Genomic DNA, 20,934 nt, shown 5'->3' with positions numbered 1-20,934 from the left:
TCCTGAAGACCCTTTGGAAAGACTGATATTACTGTGGCTGGTGCAGCATCTCTCACGATCTTTGGGCTCTTGTATGGAAAACATCAGCACCCGAAGACAAGCAGGACTGGTGTGCTTTAGGGGCACACACAAGCTCCTTGTCTGCAAGAATGAGGTATAAGGGAGTATTGATCAGGGAGTTGGACTAGGTGACCTTTTAAGGCCCCTTTCAACTTAAATGACTCTATGATTCTATGATCTTACTCATGGCTGTTCTCCTTTGGTGTGTGAGGGTGAAGGCTGTGTGGCAGGGCAGAGCCGTGGGAGGGCTGTGCGTGCTGTATGGGGCCATCTGTTTCCCAGGTCTGCTATGAACTCCCTGCATATGTGCTGTTATTCCGCAGTATGTTTGTGCAGTATGTTCAGGTTCAGGCTAGCATGAGAAGTGCATTTATCTTCTGCTGGCAGAGATAGCAGCCCTGTAGCACTGACATGAAATACATTTGTTTGCTTGTAGGGTAAACAGAAGTCTCTCTCCTGCAATTGTTAACCAGCTTGTTTGAACATGGTTTACTTCTTGCAATTAACCTTTCATTAAATAGCCAATATGAAACCTTTTTGGGTTTACCGTGGTGGTCAGTGACAATAATGATAAATACTGTTACTGTTCAGGAGTTAGCTTTTAGATATACAACCAGTGATGCTTGTCTCCACCAAAATTGATGTGCATAGTGCTGTTCCCTTGGGTGGGTGTAGCATTCCCCCTTTGCACGCTCAGGAGATGTTCATGTTTTATTTCTTTCTTGCACGTTGATGGGAGTTGCGAGAGTTATGGAGCACCTGCCAGAGCTTTCGTGTTGTATTGAAGGAAATGAGCTGGGTAGAAAGTAGTACAGCAGTGTTTCTGCCTATGCGTGGGTTATTTCCAGCATGGCTGTAATCAAGGCATCCTCACCATACCAAATGTTTGCTGCTGGGCTGGTGCACCTGCCTTTTCCCTTGCCGGAAGGAGAAAATAAAGCCTGAGCATGATCTCCTGGTTGTGGTTTGGTCTGCCTTTCTTGGGGCTGCAGCAGCAGTCTGCAACCTGAGTGGTTTTTGGGATGCTGCTGGAGGGAATGGAATGGAAAATGGAGGGGGAGTATCAGATGGCTTCGACATTTGCTCTGACATATTGCATTAATTTGAGGAATTTGGGTGTGTTTATCATCCTCCTGGGGATTTGCTCCATTAGGTGATGGAGCACTTGGGAGGAAAGGAGGGAAAGGTGTTGTTTTGGTAAATGTTCTGTGTAATACAGGTTTAACGGTGGTGTTATTTATGTTGTAGTTGTTCTCTGGGATGGCAGCATTGTTAGCCTGAGTAATTATTTTTGTAGTTACTTGTTATGGTGTTACTTGCTTTCTGTCCTTATCTCTTAGATGGTGTTTTCAACTGTTACACAATTGTCTTTTTTACACCTCACCATGTGTATACTCACCTGGACCTGTTACTTGGCAATTCCTGGGAGTGATTTAATTCTGGTACCAGTGTGTTTGACAGTGGTCACAAGTAAATGCCCGACGTTAAGGAAAACAGGAGCAGAACAGGCACCTACTGTCCTTTCCTTTCTGTGCCCTGGTTAAAAGCTAGGAGTTGTTCCTTTTTGTGTATGATAATAAGCTTTAGTTTAATCCACTGGCAGCGTGACTAAAAAGAGAGATCTCTTTTCCTCCCTACCGGGCTTGGAACTTCAACCAGCTCCAATTATTGGAGGATGAATTTATTTCTGTTTTAACACTGTACGAAAGGGGAGAACATGATGTAGCTGCCAAGTAGTTATTTGTTAACCATATTATTTTAGACACTAAAGAGTCTTTTACTGAATTTTTAATTAGTAAAAGTGTAATTTCTGGATGTCTCGTTGCTCGTGATATTAACTGCACATTTAAATGAATCTCTGCAGTCTTCTCTTACATGTAAATTATATATCAATTTGCTGTGGTTGAGAGCAACACAATTCTGTAATAGCAGTATTCTGCCTTGTGACAGACCATTTTATATGCATAGGTTTTTTTCTCCCATCATTTTTAGTGTCCAAGAACCACTGGTCCATGAAATCAGATCTGTGTGGCTATTCCTGGTGTACTAGCATTACCTAATTTTCTGTGACGGACTTTGGTAATGCAATATGCTGGAGGTTTTTTGTTGCCTTTGTTCAGCTTGAAGCAATCTGAGTTGTGCGGACTTGCCACACTGCTTGGCATTCTGGCCTAGTTGTTCATTGAGGTGACTGTCACCTGTGTTTCTGGATGGACAGGTGCAGATTAATTGGCTTCTATATGAGGCAGAGCATCATTGTCCTGCAAGGAAGCAAGCTGAATCACACATCTCATGGCCTGATGGCTTCCTTTTTGTACAGGCTTTACAATATTGTAATAGAGATTAATGTGTTTGTGTTTCTGGATTGGGTGGCTGACTTGGGACTCCTGGGTTCGTGTATATGCAAACTGTGACAAAGGCAGCGCTAGGTGAAGATGTGAAGCAGAAATGCTAGAAAAGAAGAGTATAATTCTTGCAAAATGAGCTGACATCAGAGAACATTTTAAGTTGCATTGACAAGTGCTCCCTTCCCCTTTTGTGACTGCAGCAGACCTGAAGCTACTGTAGGGGAGTATATCTGGGAGCTGAAGTTTGGGTTGGAAAGTACTATGCACGAAAACTGCTGGTGAGAAGGAGTCTGGGGGCCACTTGATGCAAGGAGCACCAGGCGAGTCAACCATTGAGCCCTCTGTGGCAATGGGCTTGGGGAAGGTTTTGCAACGTCCCAGAGCTTTTGGCATTTGGATCAGTGGTGTTTTGGGCCCATCTGTACGTCTCGTTGCTTGCTTGGAGCTGCAGTTCTACTGAGAACTCTTGGAGCCTTTAGAGAAGTGCAGTGATTTCATTTTCTTTCCTTAAGCTGGCAACCCACCTCTTGTGCATACTTACTAAGTATGTAATGGCCTTTTAAAATAAAAGCATGCTGCTTTTGGAAAGAAAATCAATGATCAGGTCTTAAACATGCAATTAACAGTGTTTTAATGTCGTTATATTCAGGCAGTATTGACATGCATGTATGGGGGGGGGGGGGGGGCATTTACTGTGTGGTGCTGATAACTTATACTGGACAAAGAAAAGCTGAGGGTTCAGCAGAAACAGTGGCATTGTTTGTTGACTTACCTCCATATTATATAAATGACAAGATGTGTGTTTGGAGAGTGTCAGCGAGGTAGTTTTGAAAGATACTGGAAGCCTTCTGCCTCCAGCAGTGCGTTTGTGTGTATACTGGCAAAAAATAATTCTCCTTGTAGTAGCTGTCTTCTGGGTGAGGAAGGAAGTCAGCCACTGAAGTCCATAACAGCAGTTTCAGATGTGTTCAGACAGTGTGTCTTCTGTCATGAAGCTTCTCAGCTTTCTTTATTCCTTGTTCAGAGGATGCTTATGGGTTTGGAAAACAAGTGACAGCTTTTCTCCAAGTGGAGACATCTCAGCCATAGGTGTCCTGCAGACTGAATCTGTGTTTTCCACGTGCGCCTTCAGCTCAGTCGCGTTTTTGAAGGTTTGCAAAAGTGATGACATCTGTAAGTTCAGGTAGAACGAAGGGGATGCTATAAACATGCTATTCCCTCCTTCCATGCCTTAGTGATGATCTCATTCCCTTATGCAGAGAAATGTAGCGTTGTTATAAACAGGAAACATTATCAAAACAAATTAACTGCACCCACCCGCCCTTAGAGCTTCAATTATATCCCAAGAACTTGGTTGAACAAAATAGGATGCGCTTGTGGGCAAGCATAGGGCTCTGATTATATCCCTGTATTAAAAAGGGGTTGTAATAACATGGGAGAAAATCACAAGTTTCACAGGAAAAACTGGAAGAGATCCAGTTCTAAACTTGGCAGGTTTGCTTACATAATTGAAGGTCTGGGAGGTCAGTCTGTTCCACGCTATGGTTTAACTTAATTTATATAATTAAAGCTGCTTCCGTCTCCTTCTCCCCAAATAAATGTGGCAAAGTGCTGCTCTCTCTTCAGTGCAGGAAATAATGAGAGTTATCAACTGTGACTATGAATTACCTGGTGAACTCTGCATCAGTGAGGGAGATAACATCTCTGTGAGTCTCTTATCCGGATTCATTAGGGCTCATTAGATAACAATAACATTGCCCAAATAGTATTTATGCTGAAGCATGCTTGTTTGTTTCCAGGACCAACAGAGATAAAATAAAAACAGAAATACTTTCCAGTAGCTCTTTAAGGGATACATTTCTGCTAAGTGTAGCTGTAAGTGAACTTAACTTTGCACAGTGGCTGGCGTGCCGGACTGCACCTTGCCTGGTGCAGCTCGTATAAGAATGATGATGTTCTCTGCTTGTTAGCAGAGCGCCACCGAGCTGGAGGTAAGGCAGAGGAGTTGGGTTGACCTGGTGTCTTTATTGGAGTGCTGTGCTGGCGTGCCTGAGCCCCTGCTGTGGGACATGGCCTGGCCCTCCCTGCCCATGCTGCGCTCCTCAGCCCTAATTACAGCAAGCCGTGTCTCAGTGCAGGAAATCATTGGTAACGCCACTGCTGTGTGTCAATGCTGTTTGTTCTCTGTTCATCCAGGCTGCTGCTGGGGATCCATCCGAGCCGGGCACTCAGGAAGAGCCGAGGTCAGATGCCCTGCAGGGCCAGTGGCTGGCCCAGCCAGGTGTTGGACATGTCTGCTGCTGCTCTTTAGTGTGAGCAATGCTCACGTGGTTATTAAAGGTAGCACAGGCCTGTGTTCTTGCATAGTCATCCCAACCTCCTAGCTCTTGGTACATGCACAGGCAAGACTTGACTTGTTGAAGTTTGGCAGGTGCATATATGTTAAAAGTGCCATCTCTTCTGCAATTTTTCTGGCCTTTACCAGTTCCCCTAGGTTTAAATGGCACAGGATATAAACAAATGAGTTTGCTATGCTCCTGTGCTTGTTTGAGTAATAATCCAAAGAAGGACCCTTGGGGCTAGCTTCTGCAGGGCCTCAGCTGCTGTCCTCAGAATAAGAGCCTTTGTGGGAGACTTACAAAGGTGCAGTGGATTTTGCAAGCATGGAGGCTTCCAACTCAGACAGTTCTATGGTACTGTTACTTCCCCAGATCAGCCTTGGGAGCCTGGTGCTGAACGCAGAGAGCAAGAGCTGTCACTGTTTAAAAATGTGTGGAAATAAAGTCTGCTTTTACAGGAGAGCATCCCCAAGGACCAGTTGTGCCCCTGCCCTGTTGGCAGCAGGAGCTCCAGTGCCCTGAGCACCAGCAGAGCTGCCCCTCCCTGCTGCTGGGACCATAGCAGTATGCTCTGACCTCAAGGTACCGCACGTTTCTTGACCTAAGGAAGCACAGTGGAAGGATCCCAGTAATTAATGACAGTTTTCAAAACTGTCTGCCTCTGCCCAAGCTGAAAGAGAAGATGAATCGTCCAACCCAGCACAAAGTTAAATTCTGCTTGGCATAATTCCTTGGTGACTAAACTTGTAATGGGCTCCATGTGGGCAGAGGATCGGTCTGTGGTGAGCTGGGACCTGCTCAGCAAACACAGAATGTGTTGGAGGGAGTAGGTAGAAGGCAGCATTTGTATGGATGCTACATGCTTCAGTGTTTTAATTGCTGCTCTTCAGAAGCCATGTCCAGCTTTTTTAAATTTTATTTTCTCCCCTTCATCTTAAAAGGCTCATGCATAACTTAAAAGCCAACATCTCTGCTGGGAGACTGGTACCTCCTTGTTTCTTTTCTGTATGAATTCAGGTGACAGTGAACCCTAAGCAACATCCAGGAGCCGTGTGTAGTTGCCTTCGATATAGTCAGCCAAAGCTGAAATAAGTCCCCCGATATAATAAAGCAACTCCAGATTTTGCAGTTAAATCTTCTTAGTGACGGTTGCCTGATATTTCCATTCTCAAGGTTGCTTTGATACGGTTTTAAGTTTAGATGCTGCCCTCCTACGCCTTGCTCACAGGTATTTGGCTTAAGTACAAGAAAATGACAACCAAGTCCTGCTCCGTCCTGTTTAAATGCCAAACAACTCCATTAATGTCATCATTGTTATTGTGAGCCTATTAGCGTGGGTCTTACGTGAGCTTTTATTCATATTTTTAATAATGTTGTGCCTTTTTAGTTGAAAAAGGCCTCATTTCAGAACAAAAGTTGGCTTTTGTATGCGTGTTTACTTCCTTTAAGTCTGGAAAATTTTGGCCTTTGACTTGAGACTCAGCGTTTTCTGTCTGCACGTAACCTCAGGGCTCACTTTAAGGCACACATGTAATTTACAGGCTTGTGTCTCCTGGCAGACTGTTAGGGCTCCTGTCTGCTCTGTTGAGATGAGTGCACACAGCAGTTCAAGTCACTCCTCTATTTTTTTTTTTTCCACCAGGAGCAAAATTTTTGCTGCCAACAGAACCTGAGCCCTCATTCCTCTTGATGGCTTTCTTTCCTCTCTTCTCCTCTCTGTGTCAGCCATGGTTCTTATTCCTTTTTAAGGTGTTGGTGAGTAAGACCATGTATGTAAGTGGCTGTTATGGTAGAACCTCTTTGTCCCTGCCCTCTTGGTGGTGTGCTGCTGGCTGTCCCTGGCCGCAGTGTCAGTGGTCCATGTCTCCTCTGTGCTATGAAGGTAGCTGCAGGGCAGAGCTAGCTACAGCAAAGCTGCTGTTATCAAGTCTCTCTTCCACATGTTAAAGAAAACCAGTTCAACCGACGAGGTATCAGACATGTAACTTGTTCTATAAATAATTCCATCCTTAGTTTAGCAGTGAATGCTTATTAGCTGAAAACATTGCCAGCGCCTCAGGGAGCAATCTGAGGGAGCAGATTTTAAGGTGCTGAATGAAGCCTCAATCCCAGTGATCAGTTAAATGGAGCTGCCTAAGGAACAGTGAGGTGAAGGAAGAGGGCTGCAGAGAGGCATCTACTTTGGTAAGCAAGGAAAGGAACCCTGAGCCCCCTGATGCTGCCATTCTTTGTGCCCTGCTCTCTTCCTGGTGGGGAAAGTCCTTCTGCTCTCGGCTTTGCTCTACTGTGGTTTTGGGCTGTGAGGTAGCTGAAACCCAGACCACCACCTTGGGATCATGACGTGGGACCTCAACAGAGTGGTTGGCCTGTCTCTGCATGCTGCCTGGCGTGGCTGCTTGTGCAGGAATTGTTCTGCGATGGAAGCAGTGCTGGTGTAAATACACACGTGTACTTCGCTCAGCCACCACTGGATGCGGTGCAAGGAAGGATAAAAACAGCCTATCTGTATATTTGCAGTGCCTAATTCACTGTCAGTTAAGTTAGGTAACAGTCCCTTACTTGCAGGGGAATTGCACACTGTCTCTTCTTACAGCAGCATCTCAGTGAAAAGTGGAATTGTTTTTGGCCTGGCCACATAGCGGATAGCAGCCTTGCAGTTCAGCTTGTCACAGTCCTCTTGGTGACATGCAGCTGCCCTTCAGGCGCTCGGTTCCCCCTGGCCCGGTACAGAGAGCAGTAATTATGCTTGGCAGCATATGGGCACTGCTCAGAACAGAAACCAGAGGAAAAACCTTTTCCATGGCATGAGATTTCATTATCAAGAAGCTTAAACTTCACGGAGAATTTTATTGAACGTAGTTACACCTCGTCACGTTATTTGCTAATTAGATGGTAACTTTTCCATTTTGCTGAGCCTATTGCAAAGCTCTGAAGTGTGCTGGAGTGTGGGAAAAGCACCGACACCAGCACATTCAACTGCAAGGGCTTAAAATATGCTTTTCTAGCTTTGACTTAGGAAAGTGATTAATGCTTATTGTTTAACACAGGAATTCAGGCACTTACAAGCTTTAAAGAGCAATGAGTTCTTTTATTGTTAAGATTTTATCTTGAAAAATGTGGACTAGAGGTCTGTTACGTGAAGAGTTCACAGAAGACAAGTTCATAGCTTTGGGATTTCCTTAAAAAAGTTGGTCTTTCTCCTGACAGCTTCATACTGCTGAATAGCATCTCCATGTAGGCTGTGATGGAATCAAAGAGTGCTTTATTTTTGCCTCCCTCATGACCTCCGAGGAGGAAAAACGGAACGTTAACCTTTTCATGTGTACATGTTTGAAATTATAAACTTAAAAATCTGTGACTGTGCTTCTGTGAAAATCTCTTCCCAGCTGGGTTCCTGTAGAGCAGCTCATTTCACTGTTGTCTTTCAATAGCAAAAAAAAACAAAACAAAACACTCTTGCTATTTATGATGCATTTTTTGGCCACTTGCCATTGCGTGCTGTTTATCAGCATGCCTGATGTTTTAGGTGGAGGAAACACCCTTGCTTTTCTTTGCCCTGTGTAATCAAGTTATGTCTAGCTTAATTCACTTTTTTTGCTTGTTGGAGATGTTTCTTTGCTATGCCAGCCCTGCTAAGGAATTTTGCAAGCGTTTCTTTTGTATTCCCTGCTTGCTGGCTGCTGAGCTGGAACTCACCCTGCCTTTACTCAATTAAAAATGTGAATCTTTACAGCAGCTCTTTGTTCCTCACGTGTATAAACCAAAAGAGGGGCAGAGGTGGAAATTCTCATATTATTTCAGTTTCTAAGGGAAAACAGAGCAAAGATTTATGGAAAAGTAATGTAGTAGCAGGGCTCTGTGCACTTGGCAAATGCTTTAATAGGCGTTCAGAAGTAGACTGCTTTATCTGTTAGGTAATCCTCAAAATAGTGTTTGTTAACTTAATTTAGCTGGCAAAACAAGTGGTAGTTTTTCACCTGAGTGAAGCAGAACAAAGATTCACACTGCAGCTGTTGGCCACTGTGAAGTAAATTGCCTGACTCTCTCTTCTAATTCTAGTTTCTTGGTGAACAGGACAGTGTCTCTCATCCTTCAGTATTCTGTGGTAGGCTAAGCCTGGAGCCAAATAGTTCGTTTAATCCAAGTCTCCTTAGAGCTGTGAAGTATTTAATAGCGCATCTACCTGTGTAGAAATTTATTTGGGGAACTCTTCTGTATCTTTTCCTGGTCTGTTTCTGTAGCTTAGATGGAAGGTAACGGCTTACAATATGTGGGAATATTTGTGAATAGCTGTTTGATTTACTGAAGTAATATCTGATCAGAACTGATGATCAAGCAGGGCTGAAATAGAAGGGTCGTTTGTAAGGACGTAAGGAGCTGAACTTCTACAGAGTCGATAGTGTCCATGCAGGCTGAGGATTGGATTTACCCAGAAGCAATGCAAGTGTTGCTCTTATAATTTGACACACAAAAATCAGGATCTTTCTTTTCTTACATACTAATATAGCATCGTTTTCCAGAATTGGATTTTTTTTTGGAGGGATGGAATTACCTAACATGTAGTTGGTAATGGAAATTCCCATCCTCCTCCTCCTACCACCCCCTTGATGTGACGATTTGTCACCTCCCTCCTCCAGCCAAGATGTTTTGAAGAAGCCAGTATTTTGAGGCAAACGGATAACTGCAGTAAATGCCACTGTATTGCAGCATATCCTTCTTTTATGGCAGCCAAGCTGTGCTGGCAGGAAGCAGTGTGTAGATGTTCAGAAGAAGACTCTTGCTGTAACACATCTAATTTTGTCCCAGGTCCGAAATGGATTCCTTCGAGGGGTGGTTATATGCTGTCACGTAATAAGTGGTGGTGAAACATTTATAAATGAGTGCATCTTTCCTACTGCTGTTTTCGAGAGCAGTGAAGTGATGGAGCTGCTCCCAAACCTGACGCTGAACATTGGCATGTTTTGTTTATCTTGAACTCTTTCTTCAGTTGCTCAGTAAGCTTCAGCTGCATGGACTCCTGGAGACGCATATTCCCCTGGAGACCCACTGCTTGAATTCTTACCTGACACTAACATATGGTTCCTCCCCAATGCTTTCCTGCTTTTTCACAGCAGACCTCCAAGTCCTCCCTCAAAAACATCAAGAAGTTATCTTGTATTTCTACAGGAACTTTTCTTGCTTTTTAGTGCAGTGGAAGAAACTCAAAACATTTAGCAAGGGTCTGTCCCAATGACTTTATTTTTCTTTAGGATAATTTGGGAATGTTTGGGCATTCGAGCACATCCTGAGCAGGACATGCTCCTCTCTTTGGTATGAAGAGGATGTGCTGTTGGGGAGGGCACGCAGGGGAGGTGGCTGGGGTGGCAGCTCCCTACTGCTGTCTGCTGTTAGAAGTTCCCCAACCCCAGGCAGGTCCCAGTGGTTGCCCTAGCGGGGGAAAGGATGGTGACAGTGTCTGCAACAGCCCTGCTCTTCTGTGGGCCATTACCTTGCCTCCCGGCTGGGCTGTGTCTGAGCGCACAGTGCCTCTTTCTGCCCTGCGTAGCTGCACTCACATGAGCATGGTGTGGCTGACATCGCCTGCCTGTGGAATAGCAAACATTTTTCCTTTTCCTCTTTTTATGCAAAGAAAACTAATTCTTTCCTGTGCCGATCTCCACATTGTGGAAGTGCTGTGTGAAGGAGCCTGCTGCCTGCAGGGCCCAAACCCAACAGTGAGCCCAGCCTTTAGTTCTGTGTCCTCTCAGCATGCCCTGGCATGGCTTCTCGCTTTGCCTGCCTGTAGAAGGGGGCAAACACCAGGAGCTTTGGTGTTTGGAAGTGCTTTGCCACAATGGCAGTGCTGCAGTGCAGTCCCATCTTCTCCTCTTCCCATTTGTTGTTTATGCTGCATCTGAGATGAGTATCTTATGCTTTTCCTGTAGATAATAATAGAATCCTGTCTCAACCATTACAGGGTTGGGTTCTTCTTTCAGGAAGATGTGGCAAGCAAAAAATAAACGTGACTGTTGTAAAGCATGTGTGACGGTACAGACCTGAGGGCAGGAGAGCAGTGGTCTGCAGTCAGGTGGGAATGTAAAGCAGCAGCGGTGCTCTTGGAGGACCTCTCTTTCCCTTAGCTGTGTCCTGCTCATGGGCTGCCCAGTAAGATCACCTCAGTGCCAGCTTTTCAGTTCACAAAGAGCCTGTCTTTGCTTCCTAGTGGCAAAAAGCCATGGTTGTGTTGCTGATAAACTGTGGCAATAACAGGTGTAGGAGTTGCCATATGGGTTGATAAGGTTCTGTCATTGATCTGATCAATCTTTGGCCTTCTGTCACCTCTCTTTTCAAAATAAGCGTTGTCACTTGTTTATGCCACTTCATGCTGTTGTGTCTCTGTCAGTACGGAAAATTGATCTGCCTGCTTTGATAAAGGAAACACACTGCATTTGGTTTGGAGTCTAAATTGAGAAGCCCTATTGATCTCTCTTGTTGGCCAGAGCTGATGAGGCAACTGTTTTTGTTTTGATGCAGTGCTTATGGGAATGCTGACCTGTCACTCTGAATGTTCCTGGAAATTTGTAGGAATGAAGATGGATGGATTTACAAATCAACACCTGTAAGGAGTTTGCAGTCTATTGAATTGCCATGTGTTAATTGGACTATGAGCTGGGACAGAGCCCTCTTGCATTTTTTTTTCCCCACTTGACGCTGAAGTGTGGCTGTTGCAAAGTAATAGGGAAGCGTGTGTAGAGGGGAAACTCCCCAGAGGGGTTCTGGTATTTCTGCATTTAATTCCACTGCTGCAGTGAGACACACGGCTTGGTCCTTTTTTCCCCGTTTCCTTCTCATATTCATTCATTTACTTCAGGCCTATAGGTCTTATTTTTGTCAGCACAGACTACACAATCTGACTCTGCTGTTTACAGGATTCCTGTCTGCCATGCATTTTCATTATCTCATGGCTTTGCTGTGCTGCAGACTTCCGAAGCAATGAAGATGTATTGGCTCCTTTCTGCCTCGGCCTGTCTGTGTCCGTGATGTTTTGGAAGCAAGACCAACGTTTCCTGGAGCCTCCTTTATCTCTTGTTGTTCTGTCTCGTGAAAAATCCATCCTCTTTTATATCTATATAAATTTTGGCTGTCTTATCCCATGAAATGTGCTGGCATTAATCTCTAACCCGCAGTTACAAACAAGATTTATTCCCTCCTTGCCTGCAGAGTTTAGTCTTGCTTTAAATGGGGCTCATTTGGATGTCAGCCTCTCGCACTGCCCCTCCAAGGCAAAGATTGCCAGCTCTTGTACTAACCTAAAATACAACTTTGGAACGAAGTGGTTTGAGTTGTCACTTACTTAGCACTATTTCTTGCCTTTTGATACGGTTGTGTTCGTGCATCTTGTGTTTTCAACCGCTTTCAGTGATACCTGGTAGCAAAAACTTCCTCCAAGATATCTTTGCAGCTCCTCTTGCTGCTCTGGAGGAAGTGGTCTGAGCCAGTGGATGCATTTGTGTTAACTTACCGACATGTTAGGGGGAAACTTCAAGCTAGCACAGCTTGAATTGCTTCTGACAGCAATTGTAATTGACAGCGGGAATTTTTTATTGACAAAGTGTCAAAATCAGGGCATTCATGTTGCTGTCTTCTGAGGGGGGCGGCCATGTGAACAGAACAGTGCTGACTGTCTTGCACTGAAAAGGACATTGCTTGTGATTTTCAGGTGTAGATCAAGAGCTGGAATAACTTTTCGTACAACAGATTGACGAAGCACAGAAGAATGCTGTGCTTGTGGGCCAAGGTTCACTCTGCAGTTTCTTCAGATGCTGCATTTTAATTGTTTCTTGCTCTGTATTTGGAAGAGATTTTTTTTATATACTTTCTGAAAACGACATGACAGTTAAGTGTCCTGTGTGCCTTTATGCTTTTCCCTACTGGTTACGTGTATTAATTTTTCTTTTTAATTATCGTCCAAGTGTATTTGCAGATATTTTGCAACGCTAAAGTATCCACGCACCAAACATGCAAAAGCAGCAGAAAGGGTTCCGTGCTGGTGCATCTTGGAGACGCCTTTTCCCTGTGATCTGTGAGGTCGAGGCCTGTCTTTTTACATACTCTGTGTAGTTCTGTTTTGCTTCAGAGTCCGGAAACACGCTTGCCCTAGTGATGCTTTTGTCTTGGCTGAAATGTTATCTGATGCAAGGGGCGCTCCTGTCTGCTGGGCTGTAACGGATACTTGCCTTCAGTGCGATGTTGTTACCTGTTCTCATCTCCTTCTGCTGTCATCTGAGACACTGAGATCCTGTGCTTGAAACGGGGGGAGAACCACCCCTGGGGATCTTTCTTTTAGACAGACATGAGGAAAGGCTGTGGGAGACTGCTGTTTTACGATCTGCATGCTGTTTCCTAGACATTGTGCCTTTAAGAAAGAACTAAGCCTTTCTGCCTGGTGTCTGTGTGAAATCGTGTTTACCCTACAGTGTTTATTAAACCTGAGTTAATTTTCCTCCTTGCTCCTTGGCTCCAGGAGCCGTGCCAGCGGCGCTGTGTGATAGATGGCAGCCTCCGAGCGCCGGGCTGTGGGCCAGCTTCCCTGGGCTGCCTCGCCGGTGGGCCTGGAGGCTGCTGTGTTGGGGGGCCTCAACAGCCCTGGAGTGATGCTCTTGTTTAAAAATGATAATTAGGAAGCCTTAACGATTCTTCCTCTCTCTCCTTCCTGACTGAAGGGCTCTTGAAATGAGGCAATTAGCGCTGTGCTATCTCATGACTGCGTGTTACCTTTACTTTCGCAAGATAAGCGGGAATTGCAGCTGCTTCTCAGCCCGGTGATGTTTTCATCAGGACTGCCCTGTCTGAGGAGAGCGGTGCGAGTCGCCACTGCTGCTCCTCACAGCAAGGGTGGCCGTGGCCTGATTGCCACCTAACCTGCGGGGATGGGGCCGGCTCTTGGTTCGGATCCCAACACTGCCTTGGCTTGAGTGTTCACAGACCTAGTTGGCAGGGAAACTTCACTATCTGTCACAGTCCTGGACAAGTCTGGGAGAAGTTCCATCTGTGCTGCCCACAGACAGGTTACCAGGGTGAGACCCAAGGGGTTGTTGGCCTGAAGTACCAGCATCCATTGGTATCAAGAAGGTGCTCAGTAACTGAGTGTGTCTGACAGATGTCTGCGCTGCTGTAATTCTTCTGTTGCACATCTTTCAGTATCTCTGCTGTTGCTGGGCATGGCTCCTCTGCCTTGGCTATCCCAGGGGATTCATCTGCAGTCCTGAAAAGCACCAAAACAAAACATGAAGGAGTACAAGAGCTGCCCTTGGCCCGACGGTAAATCACTGGTCTGGGCTATGAAGCAGTCAGTTTTTAGGAGAAATGCCATCCTCCTGGGAAGGTAAAAGTGAAAGTTTTTCCAACAGATGAAGCACAACTGCACCGAGACCATTTCTATGGGTGGGGACAAACACCTACAGGATGTGCATCCACATGTGAATTATATTTACATAACGTTCCACTTACACCAGCAGTGTTTCTTAACGTGACGTTGCAAGGCCGAGGCACTTGGGTTTGGTTCCTCTTTTTTGTTTTGCTTCCTAACATAGACAAAATTGTATCAGTTGTACCAAATTATACCAGATTTAGTTCTGCTGTATTTTAGGTTGTTCAGTGGACAATGCAGACTAAAATTAAAAAGAAAGCCCCACAAATAACAGGAATTCTGAAAACCCTTCTAAGCTAGTCTCCACCAGGAAGCTTTTGTTAGGCAGTCACATCAGCAGAACTAAAAGTGGAATGTCATCTTCCCTCTCTCTTAGCTTGCTGGTTCAAACACCAGAGGTTGTCTTGAGCTTCTTGCAAACTTTTAATATTCAGCCAAGTATTACTCAGAGTAAATAAGAACTGTCAGTTCTGTTGAAAAAAAGATGTTGTTCTATGGCTCTCTTCTCGGCTGCCTTGCTTACTTAGTTGCTTCCTTGCAGAACAATCCGATTAAATGAAACTGCCCTCTAAGAGAATTGCACCAGTGTATGGCATAAATGGGATTTCTTGAAAATGAGAAAAATTTTCTGGGAACCATGCCGGGTCTTAGGCTATAACATCACCTAGGTGTAAGGTGCTTGCTTCCAGCTGAGGGACGTGATTTACATTGGTCACAGTAAGTGGAAACGGCATTTTAGCTGTATTTCCTTGTCCATGTCATGCTTTTCTAAGAAATTACGCTCTCTTTGGAGTTGAGTTTTCTATGAAGTAATGTTCTTTTCAGTGATAGGAATGCTGATCCAGATCAACCAGTAAGCCCGATGTGGCAGGTTTGTCTGTCATCAGTACAGACTGGATGCAAGCTGGTGTTCCGAAAGGGAGAAGCTTGGTGTTCTGTTATGTCTTTTGTGCCTTCCCAATTACTTTGTGAAAATTAATTTACAGTGTTTAGGAAAAGCCATTTTACGTGACAGATTTTGTCCAGAATCTTTGTCTCTATGGAGGAGGAGGCATCAGCTGACACTCAGAGCTGACTCTGACTTGTCTCTTCCTTTTGATGACTTCCATGCAGTACATATGCTAGACATTTTCCCTTTGGGATTAAATTATAAAGTCTGTTCAAGCTGAAGTTGAGTGGGTTGGGGTTTTTACTTTGCCCAGCTGAAGGACAGCATCGTGTCACTTACCCATATTGCTGCTATTTGGTCTCTCAGACTGCCTTCTTTCCCTTTTCTTTGCACCTCCCACCCCGCAGCCAATTTCCCTTGGACCTTTTAGGAAATCTCAAGAAAAGCAGAGAGAGTCGCTGACACTGAATAAACCAGGATAATGACAGGAAGAGGGCTGCTGTCCCAAAGCACAGACAGCTCTGCGCTGTGTTAGCAAATGTCTTCAAGCTTTCTCTCTTCAGAGTACTTGAGGAAATGTTTACAAGAAATCTGTATATTGTTGCCATCCATTTATGGCAGTTGTTTATTTTTCAAGGCAATCAAGTGAACAAAATGTTGTTATTAAAGCATTTGTTATAAAAGCAGAGGTCTTAAACCTGCTTTCTCTTGGACCCCACTGTTAGAACATATTTCATGTTCCTGGCAGAAATACGTTTCCACTTTTGCAGAGCTGAGCTCTGAGAGCAAAGTGGGATCGCTTCATCTTTGTGTCGATGTCCAGAGCTTCAGCAGCACTCCAGTGCAGGGCTCAGCAAGCACTCTGCACTGCAGTTTCTCTCATAAGCTAAATTTAACTGGCTTCAACCCTTGCAAGAGAGGATATATACATATATTTTGCTCCATATCAGAGTTCCAATGGGCAAACTCTGGCAGACTGCAGTATGAGGAATTCTTCCCTCTCTGCTGAATGTTTTCAGGGCTGTCGCAGTTTTCTTGAACATTTCACTGGTGGGTTTTGTCCCGAGACCAGTGGGAGCAGACATGGCATGTGCTTCGTCCTGGTGGCCCTGCAAGCACAGAGGGGCAGGTTGGGAGCTTGGAGCCATTGGAACCTAACACAGCTCAATCCTGCCCAGGCTGTTTCTGAACAGGGAGACAAAATAACGTAATACACAGGTGTTCAGACCTCTAGAGCTGTTTTAAGAGGCAGTGAATAGGCAGAACCTGAATTTTTGCAGGTCGCAGGGAGCTGAAGCAAGGTGACTTCCAGAACAGCCTCAGTGGTGTGTGACTGCTGCTCCAAGTCTCCAGGTTGGGGTGACAGACAGTGTGCTCCATACATCAAGTTCTGAGGGGCAGACAGGCAGTCTGAATTGCAGCCATGCATTCTTCAGGCAAGGCGGAGGGTGTTGATGGATAAGAAAAACATTTCAGGGTTTCCTAAAAAGGAAAATTATCTAAAAAACAAACAAACAAACAAACAAAAAAAACCAACAGCAACAAGAAAACAAAAAAATAACAGTAAATGTTATCTATTTCCAGGAGATTTATGTGGTGTCAAGTTTTAACGTTGAAAGATTATTTGACAGTAAATAAAACATAATTAAAATGCTGAAAAAGCAGTAATAATTCATGCTTTCTGAAGCGAGGCAGCTACCTCCTGCCTTGTTTAGAAGGAGACTTTCTCCGTAGATAGGGTTTGATGAACAACACGTCTTTACATCATTTGGGAAAAAGAGCAGTTAGAAGTTCATTCTGCTCACAGTAAGCGAGGGCAGTACAAAGACTGATGGGGCCCATTAAAAATGAATCATTTCTGCTGGGGAAAAAATGGCCTCACTGGGAGCGACAGCAAAGAAAAAGAGATGCAGGAAATGAGAGTGCAAATTAGACAAAACTGGGTGAGAAAATATGTACACTGTGAAACCAGAGCAAAGGAAGAAGTACCCTGGAATTGATATTTTTTTATTGCATCTTATTGAAGAATGAATGGGTCCCTGAGAGTCTCTGAACAGCCCAGTGTCTTTGTGTTCCTGGTGTTAATTTTTACCACTCGTTAGCTTGCTTTCTTCTTGAGGCCTTGTTAGTGGCTGCTTCATTCAGTGACATCTTTGGGGAAGGGGTCGGGAGGTGGTTTTTCCCCTAGCAGAGTGTTTGTCGCTGTGCCTTCTGTGTGACTGGGGGTGTTGGCTGGGGTTTGGTGTGACAGGGGACAGCAGCACGCTAGAAACTGGGCTGTCACTCATCCAGCTGCTTTCCTCAGGGCTCACTCCCAACTAAGTATGCGTTTTCATGCAGCAGCAGGGGGTGAGGTGAGCAGTGGTGGCAGGGAGTAAGCACTAGCGAGAGGCTGGAAACTTGGCCTTTGGGGTTAGTGGTGGGCCTGTAGATGTCAGTCCCAACGCGGTGATGCCATATAGACTTGGGAGTGCCTGATGCTCTGCTGACGTAAATTCCTTTTTCGAGTGGAACTGAGAGTACAGAGGGAAGCACAATGATTTTTCCTATCTTATCATTCTGTTTGCTCTGGTGCCTGGGAATTCATTCTCAGAACTTCTCACCAATTCTTCAGTAAGTGCCAGTTTACTTGGGGAGTTTAATAACGCGGTCACTCAGCAAAAAGTACTGGAGAATTATTTCAAGCACTTTGCAAGCCTTGAAAGCAAAAACCTGAAAACAAGTTCAGAATGTATGAAACCATCCCCACGGTGAGGGTCAGTGTTACTTGAGATTGGTAATTCAGGGCATAATTCTTATAATTTTAGAAGCACGGATTTATTTTCTTGTTATGTATTTTGGATAGTGCTATATACAGTGGTTTGAACTGAAGCGATTGTGCTAATTTCCATAAAGCCATCCTATTGCTGTCACATAAGCTTTCAAGCTGAGGTATGTGACAGTTCTTTGTGAATGTGCAAAAACTGGGCTGTGCTTCCTGATAGCAGCGTGAGAGCTGCTGGGCAAGTTAACATTGGTAATTAACTGGGCAACTAACTTGTTGCAGTGGGCAGGTAGTCTTCCTCTTCTTTCTCTTCCTTGGAACAGACGAATCTGTTTAGACTGACATTGTAGTGGCAAGGTGAGCCCATACTGCTGCCAGCATAGCCAGGAGGGAAGCTGCAGCAAGTCATGAATAACTGGGGCCATTTGTCTTCACTCTCACGCTTGGGAAAATGGTAAAGAACACAGTATTTGTAACACCTTGCTCTTTAGTGCTTGACATTTTGTGGTGGTTAGCAAGCATGTTTCCTCCCTAGGCCACTTGCTCTCCCAGCTATCATAACCTCCAGGAAGCCGTGCAGGAAGGGTCAGCTGGACCTGAATGGGCAGGAGGGAAAGGAGCTGCACTCGGTCAGTAGGAAGGCCAGAACTGGTGGTGCGGGTGGAACGGTGCTGGACGTGGGCTGGCTTGGGGCTGTGCATAACTGCACTCATCCACTCTGTGTGGAGCCTGGCTGGAGGCTGATGGGACATCCGGCTCTGATTGCTTCTCCCTTATCTCCATCAAGCACTGCTCAGCGGGCTTGGAGCGCAGGGTGACCAGCTTCTGCTCTCTTCGTACAGCAAACAGAATGAAGCTGCAGTCAGATGGCCCCTGGCACAAAAGTGCACAGAGCCTGCCATGCGCTCAGTCGTTTCCTCCTACCAGGGCAAGCTGTGCCATGTGGTGCTTCTGCCATCTCAGGTGGGCTGCACTACTGGAGTCAGACACAGCCATTCAGAAATGGCATTTGATTTTTTTCTTGCTTCACACAAGCCTGCCTGAAGTATCTCCTGAGGCTTTTCTCGAAAACTGTGTCAGAGCAGCAGGTTAGCCAGTGACAGCTCTGTCTGCAGAGTTGAAACGTAGCACAGTGACAGTGCAGCATCTTTCTAAGGTGCCCTCAATTAGAAATGTCTTGCTCTTGGTTTGCTGAGCTCCATTCAAATATCTGATGTCACTCAGTGTGTTGTGGTTTTTTTTTATTCCTTCTTTAGTAGAGACATAAGAAATATTAAAGTCAGAAATGCTGAAGTGCCTGTAGGACTCAAAAAGCTTTGGGGACCAGGAAACTGGTGTTAGATGCATCAGAAATGTATCCCCTCCATGATCTACGTGCTGCTGTGGTGTGGAGGGAGATGAAAGATTTCCTGTTTCACTCTGCTCTTACTGCTTTATGCGTTTGACCTCCTCTCTTGACAGGATGTCCAACTTAGAAGTCTGAATTAGTTTATACGTGAGGCCAGTGAGGATCCCGACTGCCCTCCTGGGGACATCTGTGCAGAGGCGGGGGGCTGCAGGACCAGCACTGTGCTGACTTCAGCCTGGCTGGCTGTGAGCTCTGGGCTATAGCCCCAGGTATGGGGTGGCAGAGGGCAGCTCTCCAGCTCAACTTTCAGTTTAACTTGGGTCATTTTGGAACTGCTGGATCTGTCACCATCAGATCCTTCATGCTTGGCAGATCTTGAGCTGGTTTCTGAACTGCAACCAATTCGGAAAGCATTTTCAATTTCCATTTCATTTGTTTGGCCTGGCTACCTCACGCTGCATTCATCAGCAAAGGTTAATTTTTACATTCTTAATTCTTTTTTTCCTGTCAGCTTTAGCAATTTGGTTGATGATGAGTATGAGGATATTAGGATATGTTGAACCAAGCTAATCTGTTTTAGATTCAGAGCAGAATCTCTGTGCTTGTGCTGCTGAGCAGAGGACGAGGCAAAATGTGAGCATGCAGATCAGTCAGTAACAACGTGTTGTTACTCTGCTGTTAGTGGAAACAACACTGTAATTGGCCTCAGGAGTCAAACATTTTTAATTTGAATTTTATACTAGCTGGGCAGAAGGTGAATGTGGGAGATGAAAATCTGCAGAGGATTCTACCAGTTTATGGAAATTGTGATAGCTGATGACAGTCTCCTTCAAGAGCACAGTCAGCTCCACGACCCTCCAAGAGAAATCAGGGGACACAAACACTCGTGTTTAATTTCTTTGAATTGTGTTTGATGCATGCTAAGTAGAATAAAGTTAGTTTGGGGGGTTTGCTGGGAGTGGATACAAGATGGGCAGTTGGGACGGCGTGTGGGTGCAGTAGGACAAGCTGCCTTGCAGGGGGCACTGTGTGTGACCTGCAGCACAGGAGGAAGTCACCTGAGCACCAGAAGACCAGATTGAAGACAAAATATGGGAGCATGTGAATTCATGCTGCAAATTGCATCCTTCCTGAGCAGAACCTCATTGTGTGAGCTCATGGGAAGAGAACCACAGCTGTAATTACCTCCTGATGATTGAACCAAATGGGGTCTGAAGGTCTGTTAGGGCTGCCATTATCACTGTGTTTCTCTCCAGACACTTTCCTCCCCTTGAACTTCTGTGATATACGCATTTTTTATTGATTTCAGCTGAAATATCCCTAGCACCATGTGGCACACCATTTAAATTAGCTGCCCCTGCATGATGTAATACCCAGCTGGAAGGCTGCGCTGCCCGTGTTCTTTGCTTTCTTTTGACATTGCACTCTGCTGTAGCTTACTGGTTTTCGGTTCAGCTTTGTATTTATGTCAGTGTGGTGTGAACTTCCTCCGGGCTCTCTCGCTTTCATATGCTCAACCCCTTGCCTACTGAAGCCTGCAAAAAACGATAACAGACTTTCTGTTATCACTGGATTAGATTTGTTTTTGAAGTGAACTTCTGCAGCTCATGCACTGTAACCCTGCATTAGCTTTAATGGAGCAGGGTGAGTTCCACTTGGGTGCAGCCATTTGAGTTCTGTGTGACTTGAAGGTTTCTTTTTTTCTACAATTTCTTTTTGTATCGACCTTTTAAATGTTGTAATTTGTTCTCACATTCCGTTTAAGTTTTCTTCTGGG

General features: G+C 45.0%; 1 protein-coding gene across 9 annotated transcripts in view; it reads left to right on the top strand.

The window, feature by feature from the left end:
• ANKRD44 (ankyrin repeat domain 44) overlaps positions 1 to 20,934 on the top strand; it is a 110,473-nt gene that overhangs the window by 13,062 nt on the left and 76,477 nt on the right. Inside the window, exon 1 of one of the 9 annotated variants that reach the window (XM_046943566.1) lies at positions 9,113 to 20,801. The exons of the other annotated variants lie outside the window; for them this stretch is intronic. The gene's annotated coding sequence lies outside the window, so the exon portion shown is untranslated. Of the gene's footprint in view, positions 1 to 9,112; positions 20,802 to 20,934 lie in introns of those variants that run through there. 9 annotated transcript variants of the gene reach the window in all.

This window comes from Gallus gallus, chromosome 7, assembly GCF_016699485.2.
Source record: "Gallus gallus isolate bGalGal1 chromosome 7, bGalGal1.mat.broiler.GRCg7b, whole genome shotgun sequence".
Lineage (NCBI taxonomy): Eukaryota > Metazoa > Chordata > Aves > Galliformes > Phasianidae > Gallus > Gallus gallus.
This window is presented reverse-complemented; position numbering and strand designations above follow the sequence as displayed.